At 42.7% G+C, this 18,619-nt stretch overlaps 1 protein-coding gene across 1 annotated transcript in view; it reads left to right on the top strand.

The window, feature by feature from the left end:
* LOC149473188 (ankyrin repeat and fibronectin type-III domain-containing protein 1-like) overlaps positions 1-18,619 on the top strand; it is a 455,911-nt gene that overhangs the window by 151,218 nt on the left and 286,074 nt on the right. The gene's annotated exons all lie outside the window — the stretch shown is intronic.

Raw genomic sequence — 18,619 nt, 5'->3', positions numbered from 1 at the left:
TAGGCAGGTGGAAGGTTTACTTAAAGAGTTACTCTTTAAGTGACATTGGGAGCCCATTTATAAGATAGGAGGAACCGGGGTGAGAAAATTTGCCTAGCGCCACAGAAAGGGGAGGACAACTTAGGGGTTCCTGGTGTGCTCTTAAAGTTCGGGGGGACTTTACCCATAGTTTTCGGGAGCTTAAATTGGTTGTAAACCATTATATACTGTATACTCAGTGAAGTGACGGGTGATACACAGAGATTAAACAAATCCTCCTACATAGGTTGTACCTGTTTATCTGCAGTTTTCTCTTCTCTACATCCTTTCAAAGTGCCGAATTTATAAGCTTGTCTGAGCTGCCAGAAAAAAAGGGGGCGGAGAGCTGAAGTTACACTCTGTAGAGCTCATTCAGGAGAGCTCTGACAGATGATTGGAGGGAAGAGACACACCCCCTCCACACAGTACAAATGAACAGAGCTCAGGCTGTCAATCTGCTTGAGGTCCCTCCACATCACCGTCTTTCTCTCGGTGTCAGGAAAATTTGTCAGAAGTGACTCTTGGTGATGGCGAAACGAGGCTGCAGACAAAAATTACACTTAATGCTCTAGATTGAGGCAAGTACACACTATAGAGGGTTATGCTTTGTTCATATTTCATGTCTGAGGTATACAACCACTTGAAGTTATAGACTTAGATCTGGTTCTAAGGACCACTTTGATCTTCCATTCTTTTGCAAGATACAATTGTGTAACAGACTGACATGTTCTGCCTTGCTATTATCTGGAAAAGTTGCTGCCATTCTTATGGATTGCTTGCTATATGGCTGAAAAGTAAAGAAATTACTTTTGCAGCCAGAGACCTCTGTGTGGCATTCTACTAGGAGTAATGTGCTAAGCACAACCAATGCCTGGGATGAAGAGTGATGTCCCTTTACTAGAGTAAACCTGGTCAGCTCTGGAGTCAGTGGTGGTAGAGGAAAAGGAGTCCCCGGCTTGACAATGAGAGAAAACCTTCTTATCTATCATGCGTCAGGTAGTGAAGGCCCCAGTGTCTCATGGACCCCAGGTGGATGGTTGGGCTTCTGGAACTTCTATCTGGTTGAAAGAAAAAATAATGACCAATCTATGGGCTGTTTTGTACATGGGCGATATAACTGTGGAGGGGGCCTTTATGACTCTGCTTTTTTAGTTTTGGATACCCTGTGTTCAGCACCCAATATAGCTGAGAACACTATAGGAGAAATATAATGTACATAATTGTTGGCCAAAGGCTTTGTTATTCAATCATACCAATGTTACAAATAGACCCTCCTCTCTGGTTGAACTATTAGAGGGGTTGGGATTTATGATGAGTTTCCATATGATCTGCATTATACTACCCAGATAACAAAACCCTGCTCTTTCAATATTCAAAGGAAGTTTAATCTAGCCTCCTTTGCGTTGGTCAGGAAGGAAGGAATGTTCATTAACAGTGATTGTGAATAGATTATGATATATTGACATTATAAGTAACAATTGCCAGAAGAATTCTATGTAACTGATAATATAGGTCATGTATGGATTTACTGCATGTGTCTTATGGTTTATTTGATGTTGTAGACTGGTCACCAACCACTAATCCTGATGAGATTGAAGCTCTCAAGGAAACGCGTAGAGCTTCTGCTCAGTTAACCCATCACCATTGTTGTTATTGTAAAATGAATGTACTTCCAACAATACTGTAAGATGATATTTATAAAATGTTACTCATACAACATGGTGTTGAAGAAGATATGAGCGGGGTGGGGGGGGGGGGGGCGGGTACCAACGTTTTTATGCTTTGTTATGCTGGTTCATAATTCATGAATACAACCATTTAATTGTATGAATGGCATGTATTGAGACATTATGGTACCCTAAAGGTCCCACTTACTATATTTGGATTTGCAAATAAGCATGGGGATGTGGATTCCTTTACTGGAGCTTTGAAGAATTGAGTCCATATGTTCTTCTTCTGTTGTAGTTAGATAGATAGATAGATAGATAGATAGATAGATAGATAGATAGATAGATAGATAGATAGATAAATAGATAGACATTTACACGTTACAGAATGTGGAAATGTGATCTACTATGAAACAGCTTCTTTTTAGCTTCTTCTTCTGATAAAGCCCCAAGGGGTGTGAGCAGTTTGATCATCAGTTGTAAAGTGGTTGTAAACCCTTACATTTACCCAGTGAAGTGACTGGCTTCAGGTGATACACAGAGATGAAACAAATCCTTCTACATAAATTGCACCTGACTATTTGCAGTCTTTTCTACATCTGTTTGAAGTGCTGAATTTATAAAGTTTGTCTGAGAATTCAGAAAACGGGGTGGAGAGCTGAAACTACACATTGTAGAGCTCAGTGATGAGAGATCTGACAGCTGATTGGAGGGAGAAGAAACACCCCCCTCCACACAGCTCACAGGAACAGAGCTGAGGCTGTCAATCTGCTAGAGCACCCTCACCGTCACCATTTTTCTCCTGATGTCAGGAAAACCTGTCAGACACCTGAAATGACACCTGATGCTCTTAACTGAGACAAGCACACACTATAGAGGGATATGCTTTGTTCATATTTCATGTCTGAGGTTTACAACCACTTTAATGCTGCTCAAAGCTGTCCTGCAGGTGCTCTCTATTATTATAGGATTTCTCAAACTTTTTACTCCAGTGGAATCCTTAAAATAATTTTCAGGTCTCAGGAGGCCACTGATAAGATAAGTGCATCAGGAGTCATTAAAAAATTGTTCCTTATATTGGTGGTCAGTGAAAAGAATGCCCTCTGACAGTATTGATTAGAATGCTATACTTACAGTCAGCTAATAGATCATAGGGTTCCTGCTACTGGCTCTACTATGTGGGGATGGACCTGGAAGTATGAAGGCGCCATTAGATAGGAAGTCAATTATCCACAACTCAAGAAACCCCTAGCATCAGTGCCCTTTACAATGGTGGTCAGTGGGAAGAATGCCCCCTTACAGTGGGGGTTAGAATGCCACATTAAAATCAGTTAAAAGGATCATCAGTTTTCTGCTACTGGCTCTACCAAGTGGAGTTGGAGCTGGAGATATGAAGGCACCATGACACAGGAAGTCAATTACCCCAAACTCAAGGAACCCCTAGCACCAATGCCCCTTACATTGGTGGTCAGTGGGAAGAATGTCTCCTTTACAGTGCCGACTAAAATGCCAGCCTTTCGGTTGGCTAAAAATGTCATTGGTGCCCTGCTGCTGGCTCTACCAAGTGGGGATGGAACTGGAAATATGAAGGCACCATTAGATAGGAAGTCAATTAGCCACAACTCAAGGAACCCCTAGCACTAATGCTCCATTACATTGGTGGTCAGTAGGAAGAATGTCTCCTCTACAGTGGCGATTAGAATGCCAACCTTATGTTCAGCTAAAAATGGTTTTGGTACCCTGCTGCTGGCTCTACCAAGTGGGAATGGAACTGGAAATATGAAGGCACCATTAGATAGGAAGTCAATTAGCCACAACTCAAGAAACCCCCAGCACCAATGTCCCATTACATTGGTGATCAGTAGGAAGAATGTCTCCCTCACAGTGGTGCGTAGAATGCCAACCTTACAGTCCCCTAACAAGATCATTGGTGCCCTGATACTGGCTCTACCAAGTGAGGATGGACCTGGAAAAATGATGCAACCTCTGGAGGAACCTTAGGGTTTCACACAACCCTGGCTGAGAATAGCTAGTTTAGGGCAAAGGGGCCAGATTTTGCCCTAGTTCAAATAGCACCTGTGGTTAGAAAAGGAAGGATGCACAGAATCATGTGATGAGAAGCTGCAGACCCAGCTTGAAGTTATTTAAAATTATTGCTGACTCTGATGGCAGTAGATTTGCTAACATTCAGAATAAAAATATTTGAGTAGTTTTATTGTCGGTAGCACAGCTGCATTACTGAATAATAGTCTCTGCTCTCTGATTGATTTCACTTTATCCCTGGGGTTCTGTTATAATAAGGCCTAGTTATAAATAAACAGTGAGCAATAGTACCTATTATTGAAATTAATATGTTAACTGAGTTTACATGCCGTTAGCTGTCAGTGCAAATGTGTTATATAAAAACTATGTTACTGTAGAGTAAACTAGAAAGGGGAATGTGTCTCTTTATTTTTAGGAATCTATAGAAATAAGAGACGTAAATGATATACTAGGCCTTTAATGAAGTTACTGTGTGTCACAAATTCTAGAGATGGCGGGAAAAGATACCTGAAGCAGCAGGTAAGGAGGTCAAGCCGTAACATCTTCAGAGGCAGAATTAGATCATGTAGGAGTAGAATGCTTTCTGAGAATAGCAGCGAGTGTGGGCTGACATAAAGCTGACTCACTACTGATGCAAACCAAACCGTGCTGTTAATTTAACCTCGAAGCCTTCGTCATGGGCCAGTACCACCCTCCTCCAGCAAACCTAGGGAGAGTTGTGTCAAACTAACAGTATGACCGGAAATATCCCACAATAGCCAAAATGCAATGTGATTTATGATGATAAAACCAACCTTAGAATGTCTGATCCGACAGCCTTCTGAAAACAATTGCACAGCACTCATTCAGGATCACTTCTAGATTATCAATAGTAATATATATATGCAGAACAGCATTTAGAGTTTTATACACTGATCAGCTATAAGATTATGACCACTGATAGGTAAAGTAAATATAAAGATATTTAAAAGAAGCGCCTTAGTACTAAGTTGATAAGCTGCTATGCACAAATGAGGTACCAATAACCCCTAAAAGTCAGTAATATATATATAAATAAAGTGCAGCGCTTATAAATACACAAAATGGCAAATATTGGATCAAATAAAATAGATAAAAAGTCCTGCAAATCAATATAAGAGTATAGGTGCTCAGGTGTCTTTAATGATCCTGGTATCCGTGTGAATATATGATAAAGCAATGCGCACTCACCGGACGCGCATAAAGTATGCGCCTTTGTATATAAATAATCCAGATGTCATCCGGTAATGGGTGGTCCTCCCTCTACTGTGTATGAGGCTGTTGGTCCTCTCCTACTGGGGGTCCACCTGATGATTACTGGTGAGTGGTTGGACCAGGGTCCCTTCGGTACATCCAGGAGTGTGTCTGTGAATTAGAATGCTCCTCCAAGGGGTAACAAAGGTACTCGCATAGTGTAGTAGTTGGTAAAAACGAAATTTATTAGAGGTACATCAGGTGCACAAAATCGTTGCAGACAGTTATCAGTGCATAACTAACCATCTGGAATGTTAAGATGGCCGCCAGAGCTCCGCGTTGCTCTGGCGGCATGACTTCACGGCGTGGTGTGGCTCCTCCTTACGCGTATCGTGCTCCGGCACGTCTTCAGAGGGGGGTTTGGCAACCTCGATAATCTCACTACGATGGCATCTGAAAGTGGGTGAAATATATTAGACAGCAAGTGAACATCAAGTGTCTGAAGTTCAAAGCAGAAAAAAATGGACAATTATAAGGAGTTAAATGACTGACAAGGGCCAATTTGTAATGGCTAGATAACTGGGTCAGGGTAATTCCATAACTGCAGCTCTTGTGAGATGTTCCCGGTCTGCAGTGGTCAAGACCTACCAAATAGTTGTCCAAAAAAGGAAAACCAGAAAACTGACGACAGGGTCATAGGCAGTCAAGGCTCACTGATACACGTGGGGAGCGAAGGCTGGCCCATGTAGACTGATGCAGGGGCGGACTGACCATTTGGAAACTCAGGCACCGCCTGAGAGCCTGGGGTCAGTAGAGGGCCACATGAGAAGCCCCTGGTACCTTTTTTATAGGCTTTTTTGAGTTTGGGCAAGGACACAGGGGCCCCATGATCCCCTATTCCCCAGGGGCCCCATGAGTTGTCAGTCCGCCCCTGGTCTGATGCAATAGAAGAGCTACTGTTGCTCAAATTGCTGAAAAGGTTATTGCTGGTTTCGATAGAAAGATGTCAGAACACACAGTCAGAGTACCCATGCTGACCCATGTACACAGCCAAAAGAGCCTACAATGGGCACGTGAGCATCAAAACTGGACCACAGAGCTGCTCCAGATTCTGTTTGCTCCAGTTTTAGTTCATCCCCCACCCACACACACACACCCACAGTGATCATTACATTCATAATTCCCATAAAACCTGTCAACCTTGGATATCTCACTGTGGCTCCCATTGCTTTGGAGCCTCACTTGTAAACTTTAACCTGACCCTAGATCAATCGAGGATGATGCCACCTGGCCCTGGAACTTATTTTTTCCTCTGCCTTTTTTTTGTCTTCTCTTCTTTCTTTTCTTTTCTTTTCTAGGTCTTCTTTCTTTAACCACCTCCCACCCGCCATATAGTCCAATGACGGGCATAAGGCGGTTCTCTCGTTCTGGGAGGACGTCATGATTTCCTCCCATTCTCACCGCGCATGCGTGGCTCAGGGAGCGTGCAGCATGGCAATCGGCGGTGTGCTGTGTCCCTCGGACACAGCGGATCACCGATCTACGGAAAGAGCCGAAGATGTCGGCTCGGTCATGTGATCAGCTGTGTCCAATCACAGCTGATCACATGTAAACAGGGAAATGCCGGTTATCGGCATTTCTCTCCTCACGAGCTGTCACTCGGAGGGGACATGTACACTGATCATCAGGGCACTGATGATCAGTGTGCCCTGATGATCAGTGTAGCCCCAGAAGTGCCACCAGTCAGTGTCCATCAGTGCTAGCTGTCAGTGCTGAACAGTGCCACGTGCAAGTGCCCATCAATGCCACATATCAGTGCCTACCAGTGCACATCAATGCCACATATCAGTGCCCATCTGAGCTGCCTTTCAGTGTTACCCATCAGTGCCAGTCAGTGCCACCTATCAATGCCAATCAGTGCCACCTATTAGTGCTGCCAATCAGTGCCACCTATCAGTGCCAGTCAGTGCCGCCTATCAGTGCCCGTCAGTGCCGCCTATCAGTGCCCGTCAGTGCCGCCTATCAGTGCCCGTCAGTGCCGCCTATCAGTGCCAGTCAGTGCCGCCTAACAGTGCCAGTCAGTGCCACCTGACAGTGCCAGTCAGTGCCACCTATCAGTGCCATACATCCGTGCCATATATCAGTGCTGCGTTTTAGTGCCCATCAGTGATGCCTGTCAATGCCCATCAGTGCCACCTACCAGTGCCTCCTCATCAGTGCCACCTATCAGTGTCCATCAGTGCAACCTATCAGTGCCCATCACTGCAGCCTCATTAGCGCACATCAGTGAAGGAGAAAAATCACTTCTATCAGTGTCCGCCTGATTACTGGTTAAATATTCTAAGAGGAGTTTTCATTCTGCTCTGACTGTCCTATGAGGCTGCAGGACCCCTGACCCTCTGTCTGGATAGTGCTGACTGGCCCTGTACTGATCACACGCACCCTCCCAAAGGAAAAAAAAATCTCTAGCAAAACACACTAAACTGATCATGTGCCGAGTGACTCCTAGAGCTCTGTACTATCAGCAGATGGATTGGTGGACAGCATGTGCAGAATGTCTCTACATGATATGTCTTATCAGGAGATAAGAGGGGGACACTGGAAGAAGGGGAGGATCAGAGAAGACAGGATCAAACAGCCTTTTTACACATTGCCAAGGATTAACCCCTTAGGTTCCACAGTGAATATAACAAGCTTGCTTTACTGCATATACAGACTGATTTTACTGTTGTGTAACACTTTAACAGAAACTGCCTCCATTAATCAAAAAAGCATGTTAGTGCTCCAAGGATTACTATTATTAGCATAGGCAAGTTGTTGCCCCAGGCTGTTCTTTTACTGGGCAGACTATGTCAGACGAGCTTTTCTCCTGGAAAATAAAGAGTATGACTGTATGCTATGCAATGACAAGGAACAGTGAATAACTGCTCCATTTCTTATTAGAATGAGTGGCAATATCTGAGTATTGCTAATCCTAGTCATTGCTTCTGGTGTTACTATTATTGGTCACAGAGGAGCGAATTTTGTGAGGCTTTGATTAGTGATAGGAAAGAATTTCTCCAGGTATTTTCATTTAATTGAGCAGATCTATGCTCCTACCGCTGCTAACTAGCGCCAGAATCATGCTTTAGCCTGAGCTACATTGTATCACCGCATATAATTTAAAACTGGCTATGTGCTGAGAATGATTTATATGCAAGGCTCCTTGGAATACATCTTGGTCCTGGTGGATTTTATAAAGATTTGGACAGAGTAGAATGGTGGAACATCGATCAGGTATTTATCACTGTGTCCCCACTGGGGGGATTTGACGCTTCCCTGAAATTGAGGAAAAATCCACACTTTTGAGCTATCAACAGAACAGTAATAGGAAATCATCCCATGGGGGATCACTTGCTGCAATGATGATGTCTATAGACCTGTGTTGATGGTCTTTGGGCTTGTGTTGACATCAGCTTCAGATGCTTCTTAGATCATTCAGAATGTATTGTCAACTGACCTGCAGTTGACCACCTTGTGGTCTGCATTTGACCTTCTTCAAGCAGGTTTGGAATTCCCATAGACTTGTTTTGGATTGAAATCCTGTGTGATGCAAAAAAACAATTGACAAGGGCTTTCCTCCCATTTCTTCTTCTGTGTCTACTAGACAGAAAGTTAAGGTAGATCTCCCAAAGAGAAACAAATGGTAAAGAAAACTGACAGAGGACATAACCTTGGAATACATCTTGGTCCTGGTGGATTTTATAAAGATTTGGACAGAGTAGAATGGTGGAACATTGGTCAGGTATTTATCACTGTGTCCCCACTGAGGAGATTTGACCCTTCCCTGAAATTGAGGAAAAATCCACACTTTTGAGCTATCAACAGAACAGTAATAGGAAATCATCCCATGGGGGATCACTTGCTGCAATGATGATGTCTATAGACCTGTGTTGATGGTCTTTGAGCTTGTGTTGACATCAGCTTCAGATGCTTCTTAGATCATTCAGAATGTATTGTCAACTGACCTGCAGTTGACCACCTTGTGGTCTGCATTTGACCTTCTTCAAGCAGGTTTGGAATTCCCATAGACTTGTTTTGGATTGAAATCCTGTGTGATGCAAAAAACAATTGACACGGGCTTTCCTCCCATTTCTTCTTCTGTGTCTACTAGACAGGAAGTTAAGGTAGATCTCCCAAAGAGAAACAAATGGTAAAGAGAACTGACAGACGACATAACCTTTTCCCACGCTAACCACTGCCAAATATATGTTTTGGCTGTAAGTGGGTCAATGAAAGTGCTCTCTATACCATCTTCATACCCCCATCCTGTCTTGATCTATCGCTCAGATATAAGGAAATATATGGTACATCTGGGTATGGAGCATCAGTGACAATGGAAGGTGGTTGTCAGTAGAGTAAAATCTGAAATCCTTGATAATGCAGAAGCATCCATGGGCAGAAAAGCTTTCTGTGCTGAGCGGTCGTCCACTGTCCACTCCCAGCACAGTGATCAAGCTGTCAAAGACAGCTCTAGTCTCTACTAAGGAAGCATTAATCTCATTGTAAACATTCTATACAGGCGGTGCAGCGCTAAAGAAATCGCAGTATATAGCAAAAAAATATATAACAATACACAAAAAAATATATATCACCATATATCAAAGTGTAGACCAAATGCATATACACAAACAAAGTGCTGAAACAAAGTGTGCATTCAGATATATAAAAAGCTCCTAATAAAGTGATCACAGGTGCGTATAGGTGAAAAACATCCTTTTATAAACGTGAGACTCATAATCCAGGTGATCATGCAGAATTCTTCTGGTGTGACACAAATGATATAATCACGCACTCACCAGATGTGCAATTTTAAAGCGCATGAAAAGATCTCATGAAGTAAGCTGGATCATCATTGTATGCACCACTCCCAAGATAAGGACCCGCTCCTGGATCATCACTGGCACCTTACACCCCTCGTACGGATGGATATGCTGTAGGTAGTGGGACTCAAAACAAGAGCCCCCAAGAAAGGATGCCAGGATAGAGTAGTACTGCCAATAATTTTATTTGCATGAAGCACAATGAAATATAAAATATAAATGACAGCAGTACTGACCATGCCAAAGATATCCAATAGAAATGTGTTTTAAAATTGCGCATCTGGTGAGTGCGTGATTTTATCATTTGTGTCACACCAGAAGAATTCTGCATGATCACCTGGATTATGAGTCTCACGTTTATAAAAGGACGTTTTTTACCTATACGCACCTGTGATCACTTTATTAGGAGCTTTTTATATATCTGAATACACATTGTCACTTTGTTTCAGCACTTTTTTTGTGTATATGCATTTGGTCTACACTTTGATATATGGTGATATATATTTTTTTGTGTATTGTTATATATTTTTTTGCTATATACTGCGATTGCTTTAGCGCTGCACCGCCTGTATAGAATGTTTATATTTTAAAGGAGTATTTGGTGTCTCTTTGGTGTATTCAGCAGCTTATCAATTAGTGCTCACTTTTACTTACCTGCTTTATATTAATCTCATTGTGGAAGGTTTCCACAGTGCTTGGTCCTGATGCATGGGGCATTTTGTTGTGGGTGGAGGACACAAGTGCCCCATGCAGCCCCACTCTTGTAGCCTATCAAACTCTATGAGAGGCTGTCAGCTAACTATCTGTGGAGGAGCAGTATTGTCACCCAGCATGTCACCCTTCCCTCTCTGTACCCCACAGGGAGCACTGATCAGGGCTGAAGGTGCTAATTGAAAGGAGTGCCGTGTGGGCAGACTATACAGAAAATTTGGAACTCTGGATTCCTGGAAGAATCAACAGATATTTTTGTACTTACTAAAAAAAAAACAAATACAACAACACACTTTCATGGAATGTTGAACAGACAAAAAGGGAACAAAGCTAAGGAAAGTCCATTTTTAAGGATCAGTCTACTCATTATCAATATGTCAGTTACAGGCAGTTGTTGGTTGGTCGAGTCAGCCTCAAGCTTCATACACCTGATTTTATATCATGGTCAATACATGAGAACAAAAAGAGGAACAACTGCGAAGAAAGAAGGTACAGAGAGAGTTGGTTTCAAAGGAGGGACAATCTCCTCAAATGAAGGAACTATGTAAATAGCCTTTAGTAAGATAGTATGAACACCTATACATTCATCATGTATAGAAGTCAAAGGTTCTGTAAAACCAATAGAACCTGAGCTGACCTTATTGTATTCTGTCAAAGTAAACTAGCAAGACTGTTTACTGTTCTACGAACAGGAAATCCAGGACAAGGGCATAATTCATACTGTAAGATATTGCTATACTTGGTAAACAAATCCTACTTGTTAACGTGTTTGTAAACCCTAACAATGAACTTTACTCCCTTTTGGTCTGTTAAATAAACATTTTAGAAAGCTTTTTTTTTTTTTATATATATCTATTTGAAAAAAACAACCCTGTTGATCTTAACCCTGTTGTGTCCTTATCTCAACATGGCTATTTAGCCCTCCTGGTTTTATGTTGGACTACATGATGATATACAGAATATGACCCCTTTCCATCTATCCCTCCCTCTTACCCTCTTCTAACCCATAATGCAAGGGTTTTTTTTTTCTTACCTGGTGAAGCAGGTTATACTTACCTAAGTCCCCCATCTAGGTCCCTCTCTTTTGCTGGTGCAGGAGACCTTTAATTCAGAAGATTGTAACTCGCTAGCTGGTCCCGTACCATCCACTCTTGCCAACACCACTTCTTTTCTAGATTCTAACTCACTGGCTGGTCCACTACCTTCCACTCTTCTCAACATCACTCCTCTTATGGATCCTGAGAGGACCCCACCACTGGACAGCCAATAGGAAATTTCCATGTCATGCAGGCAGTTATGAGGACACAGAAGAACCCTGCAGGATGTAAACCAAGGAAGAGAGAAGGATCACCATACGTCAATGACTTTAGGTAAGTAAAAGGGCATTTAGGTAGGTTTTGTTTTACTCCAAAGCTCAGTTGGGCGGGGGGGGGGGGCATTATCCTGAAGATGGTCTTAACTCTGACTTTCCAAGTTGACTTTGTTTAGGGGATCAGCCAGGTAATTTTAATATATTTTCAGTAAACACATATTTTGAGTAATAACACGATGCTTACGTTAAAGTGATTGTTAACCTCAGACATGAAATATGAACAAAGCATATCCCTCTATAGTAGGGGTCAGCAACCAGTAGATCGTGATCTACCAGTAGATCTTGGCCTGGTGATTAGTAGATCTTGGTCTGGGCTTGCTGACCTGCCATCCCAGAGCATCAAACAGAGTGGAATGCAGAGGAACTACTTGTAAAGTTGGAGCTGTAGTAGGGAGCAAGAGCCACATAAGTTGATGTCTCCTCTGTAGTGCCAGCTCCTATGCCCTGTCATGGTTGGTGGGTATAGCACCCAGTGACTGACAGCTCTAGGTGCCAATGATGGCGTGGGTAGGACAGCATGCATGCACGCCCCTACCCGGAAATGCAAATCACGTGTATATGTGATTTTGCGCAGTCCTGCCACACTGTAGCAGAAGTTCTACTATATGGCAGCGGGCAAGCGGTTAAGTACTGGTCCCCCACTCCCCGTGAGGAATTGGCCCCTTTGGGGAGCGGGAGGCGCTCCCACTTCCACTGCGACCACCTAGGCGATCTTTAGTGAAAGTTGTCCCTCTCTCCCCGTAGTTTTCTGGGACATGTGACAGGTCCCAGAAGAATACAGGGCCATTCACAAGGTGCAGTGTTACTTGCGCATGCGCGGTGGGCACCCGACTGTGAAGCCGCAAGATATCACAGCCAGGTGCCCACATTTAAGATGCCAGAGCCGGGGAGAAAAGACGGCCGGTGAAATCAGCGGTGGTGAGGACACCGCTGGACCAAGGGACAGGTAAGTGGTTGTATTTTAAAAGTCAGCAGCTACAGTTTTTGTAGCTACTGACTTTTTTTTTTTTTTTGTAGATGGAACTCCGCTTTAAGGCATAGAATGTATAAAAGTAAAAAAACCCATCAGCCTTTACAACCACTTTAACCCGGTACAGACAGGCAAGGACGTCTCTGGAGAGTACACCGCCGGATCGTGGGACAGGTGAGTGGCTGTTTTTTAAAGGTCAGCAGCTGACTTTTATTTTTTTTTTAGCTTTGAAAGGAGAAGAAGAAAAGAAAGAAAGAAAAGGAGAAAACAAATAAAAAACATGAATCCCTTCCAACATTTGGTTACAGTTTCTAGTAGGGGGAGAAAGTGAGGCACAAAGGAAGAAGGATTTAGCTGACTCAAAGGAGGTGAAAGAAGTTTTTGTATATATTTGGGGTACTTGCATCACTGGATTTGAGGCCTGTTTAGGCAACACGGGGGACTTTAGATGTTCTTTAACTGCTTGCCTATTAAAGGCTCCATAATTCCTTGATGCTATCTCAGCCAAATAGGTCCCTTAAGGCGTTAGCAGTCAGTCCAATATTCAAATGCAATCAATAACAGTATATATAGAAACACAATCACAAAGCATTGACGTAGAATCCCATTAAAAAAATAATAGACACACAGTAGCAATTTGTAAGCTAAGTAGAGAAGTAGGTGAACATAAAAATAGACTTGTAAAGACAGTTCTATGCAGCACCCCGTGGGAAAAGATGGAGCATGTTGTGTTAATAAGGTTATAGGGTAGTAACAATGGTAACTGGGAGGATCGATAGGATGTTTGCACAAATTGTATACTGTATGACAGAAGAGGCTATTTAAAGCTGAACTAAACTCTCTCAATCAACATTAACTATTTTTAATCCTTATGCTGCTAGCCTTAGTAAATAGATGGGAAGGTATAATATATTTACTTGCTTTAATTGTTTTTTTTTCCTATTTCTTCAGTTGCTTCCTGGTTTCTGGCCTAGGCTAAAATGATTAAAAAACATTTTTTAAAATATGGACTGGGATTTTGTATGCACCAATTAAACACAAATATAAATAAAAATACTATTTTATTGAAGAAGGAATAAAAGATTCCCATTAAAACATACATTGGTAACTCTAATGCCACAAATGGCCATGGCTACTCTATTGTTTGGAACAGCCTTTCTCAACCAGAGTGCCCAGGCACCCTGGGGTGCCTTGAGGTTTCTTCAGGGGTGCCTTTGCAAAATGTCTAAAAATTGTGCAAAACTGGTATGCAAGCCAGTGGGTGGAACAAGCCTGCCTTTAAGTTACACAAAGCCACAGGTTTTCAATGTGCACCATTACGACCTTCTAGCCGCCAGCGTCCTGACAACCAATGACATCATCGGTTGATAAAGAGGATGTCAGCTTCCTGCACAGCATCCTAGTTTGACCCTCCCCTGCCCTTCTCCATCAGTGCTGGGGTCACATTAGCTCAGTGATAGAGAAAAACTGAGGGAGAAGAGAAAAAATGGAATACTAGTCAGTACCAGTGTGAAAAAGTGTATTTGCTTTGGAAGAATAAATCCCCTCTAATGTTGGGTGTCCTACATGTGTGGATGTTGCTGCTTTATAAAACTATTAGAATAGTTTTTCACATTTTAGAATGGGGTGCCTTAAGACTGTCTGAAATTTTGAAGGGTGCATCGGGATTGTCCATAATTTTAAAGGGTGATTTGACAGAAATGCCCGCAGCGATAAAAGAAGAAAAGAATTAGCGCAGGGCAGGCGTGACTAGGCCCAGAGTGGGAAGGAAGACGTGTAAGGGTTAATGATAGTATTGGGGTTGGTAAAGGATAGCTGGGGGATCTGGTTGGTAGAGGAGAGTGTAGGTGGGGTCTTCTGCACTTTAGGGTGGGGTGTCCTGGGGAGGGGCGTCAGTTGGAGCTGGACGTGGGAGAGAGAGCTTCCCTCCCGCCCTCCCTGTTTGGTGAGTGTTGTGTTCCTCCTGGGGGGGGGGGGGTTATTTCGGTTCCTGGGCGGTGGTTGGTCTTTGGAGGCGGTTCTTATCTTGGAGGTACAAAATGGTGTGGGACCCATCGTTGGTATGGTGTGCCCGGGAACATTCCAGTTAACCAAGATTTAACTGGAAGGTGGTGGTGCTGCACTGCGGACGGTATGGTTGTCTCCGAGCTGGTTGGTTGCGGCTGGAGGCCTAGTGGAATATGGTGCATTTCGGATCGTTTTGGGGGTGCCTTCAAAGACCAACGACAACTCTTTATGTTTTCTGTTATAAGGAATGGTTGATGTGTTTAAACTTGATTTGTTAATAAAAGGCCGTGCTGGCCATTTTACTCCAAAATTGGTGTTATGTTTTCTGTAAGTATAGTAAGTAAAGGGGATTGGTATGGAAGGGTAATGGTGGTGTAGTGGGGTCTGGATGAACCTATCTCGGGTGCACTAGTCATGAAAAAAGGTTGAGAAACACTGGTTTGGAAAACCATGCTGCCTATAATGTGATGGAAGATTATCCATGCAGCAGGATTGGGTATATACAATGCTAGCCCATTTTTCTTTTTTTTTTTTTAGAGTCTTTTGAGATATGCTTTACCACTTGGAGGGCACTTCTAAAAATGCTGTATTGACCTCTCTTTGGTCTGACAGTTAGATCATATACCCTGAATTGGTGACTCCCTGGAGATGTTTGTACATAGTTGAGAGTATTACTTGATATCTTTGGTTTTGGATACCCAAGTGGTCCTTTTTCCTCTTGTGTGCACCCCACTTTTGTGGGGATATCCTAGCGCCCTAGCTTTCTAATCTGTGGGGGTGGTTGATAATTTATGGGCACTTTTAGTGGGCGGCTAACAATATCTGCTGTGACGTTAAAGTCTGACATCAACCACCTCCTACCCTGAAGAAGAGTTCTTTAAAATCCTGAAACATGTCGAGATTCATGCACAGCCTGTGTCAATATTTGACCATTGTAACAGTTCATGGTGTAATATGTGTGTGTGGGGTGGTTTTGATGTGACAATAATATCTGGTCAGTCGTGGCTTTATAGATTTATCAGCTAATGTTTTTATGGGAATATTTTTTTCAGTGTTTAACAAAATAGTATTTTTACCACTTTCCGCCTTTAGGATGTCATATGACGTCTTGGACTTGAAGTGGAGATATTTGGATGGTGCCTGCAGCTACAGGCATCCTCCATAGATTTTTTCAGCCAGTGATTCCCTGTAATATTAAGGCCATCCTAGAAGCTGATTAGCAGTTAGATGGCTTTTACAGGCAGCGGGGGGCCTCCGCACTGCCCACCGGCACCTTTCTGGGCTCTCCCATGCGGCGGTGGGTTACCGCAGAGCTAACCGAGGCCTGGATGGTCAACTGTATGATCCTGGGAGACCGGAAGTGACGTCCTGACGTCACGTCTGTCTCTGGCAGATGTAAACACTGCCTCTTTTTCCAGTGGAAAGCAGAGATCAATGGGGTTTTTTTTTACCTCATTCTTTCCAGGGCAAAGAAGATATCTGTGGTCTTACAGACACTAGATGTCTCCATAAAGAGAACCTGTCATGCCTTATTCCTATAACAAGGGATGTTTACATTTCTTGTAATAGGAATAAAGGTGATTAAAAAAAATAAAGGGACAGTGTAAAAGAAAAAAAAAAATGTATTTAAAGTGCCCCCTATCCCCTCAGGCCCGCACACAAAAGTGAACGCATATGTAGGTCGTGCCCTCATTTGCACCACACATGTAAGGTATCACCGCAAACATTATAGCAAGAGCAATAATTCCAGCACTAGACCTCCTTTATAACTCCAAACTGGTAATCTGTAAATATTTTTAAATCACCTATAGAGATGTTTAAGTAACGTAGTTTAGCGGCATTCCACAAGTGTGCACAATTTTAAAGGGTAACATGTTAGTTATCTATTTACTCTGCGTAGCATCATATTTTATATTCTATGAAAAAATTTAATTATATATTGTATTTTTTTGCATTAAAATTCATTATAGTTTTTTTTCCCAAAAAATTGAGTTTAAAAAATTGCTGCGCAAACACTGTATGAAATAAAAAAAATGCAACAATATTCTCTTGGGTCTCTGCTACAAATATATAAATATAGAATGTTTGGGGGTTCTGAGTAATTTTGTAGCAAAACAATTGATGATTTTTTACATGTAGGAGAAAAATGCCTGGGTGGGAAGTTGTTAAAGCGGAGCTCCACGCAAAAGGTGAAGTTCCGCTTTAAGGACTGCTCCCCCTCTCCCCATTAAGGATTGGCACCTTTGGTGGTGAGGGGGGAGCGGGTACCCGGATTTGACAGGTACCCACTCCCACTTCCAGTATGATCGCCTAGGAGATCGGAAGCGGAGGTTGTCCTCCCTCCCTCCCTGTAGTCTTTTGGGACACGCGACAGGTCCAGAAGACTACAGGGCCATTCATGAAGCGCAGCGCTACTCGCACATGCGCAGTGGGTACCCAGCTGTGAAGCCATAAGCTGGCACAGCCGGGTGCCCACACTGAAGATGCCGGCCTCCTGGAATACAGGACGGCTGGTGAAACGGGCTGCGGGGGGACACACCACAGGACCGAGGGACAGGTAAGTGGCTGTTTTTTAAAAGTCAGCAGCTACAGTTTTTGTAGCTGCTGACTTTTATTTTTTGACAGGGTGAGTGGAACTCCGCTTTAACTATGTTTGTGTTTAATTGGTGCTTGTCCATATCTCAGTCCATATTTTTAAAAATTTGTTGTACTTATCATTAGGGATGTGGCACCTTGACAATCATCAGATCACATTTCTAGGCCAAAATTATGTCTTACATCCCTGAAGTTTTCATGGGCAATTTCTTTCTTTTATCTGGAGCGGTGACTTTCTTAGCTAAGCACACCCTCCTGCTTACATGCCTGAGCTAAGGGCAGTTGGATTCCAGGACGTAAATGCTACATGAATCATCTGCCTTTACTCAAGATAGCCACAGCTGGATAGGCTAGGGGAGTTATTCAAAGGGATCTCTCAACAAAATAAAATATGGAGACAAGGATGGATGGTTAAGTTTGCTTTGAATATTAAAAATGAACTCAACAGCGTTTTCAATTTGTGGTGTTCAGATTATTATTTTTGTTGCGCAGCGCTTTACAAAAGGAAGGCAGACTGTACAGTTACAATACAATTCAATGCAAAAGTAATCAGATTCAGTTTAGTTCTGCATAAAGAAGGTTTGATAATAGGAATGGTAATTATCTCATCTATACCTGGTGAATCTCAATAACACATGGGCAGCACAGTGGCTAAATGTTTAGCACTTCCGCCTGGTAGTACTGGGGATGTTGGTTTGAATCCCAACCATGGCACCACCTACCTGGTGTTTGCATGTTCTCCCTGTGCCTGCATGGGTTTTCTCCGGGTACTCCAGTTTCCTCCCACACTCCAAAGACATGCTGGTAGGTTAATTGGATCCTGTCTAAATTGGCCCTAGTATGTATGAATGTGAGTTAGGGACCTTAGATTGTACACCCCTTGAGGGTTAAGGACTGATGTGAATGTACAATATATATGTAAAGCGCTGTGTAAATTGATGATGCTATATCAGTACCTGAAATAAACACATAAAGCTAAATAACTGATTTCTTATGACAGGCTTGGCTGGAGCTGGACTTGTCGTCCTCAAATAGAAATGTCATAGAGGTTGATTGACTGAAGGAGTAGAGACAATTCGCTTTGCAAAGTGAAAGTAAATAAGGCAAAGCTGTTTTCACTTTGAATACCCAATCAGCCATAAAAGATAAAAGAAAAAACAAA

This window comes from Staurois parvus, unplaced genomic scaffold (assembly GCF_062004578.1).
Source record: "Staurois parvus isolate SC_StPar_1 unplaced genomic scaffold, SC_StPar_1.0 ptg000018l, whole genome shotgun sequence".
NCBI classification, from domain to species: domain Eukaryota; kingdom Metazoa; phylum Chordata; class Amphibia; order Anura; family Ranidae; genus Staurois; species Staurois parvus.
The sequence above is the reverse complement of the archived record's forward strand: the minus strand, read 5'-3'. Positions and strand labels throughout refer to the sequence as shown.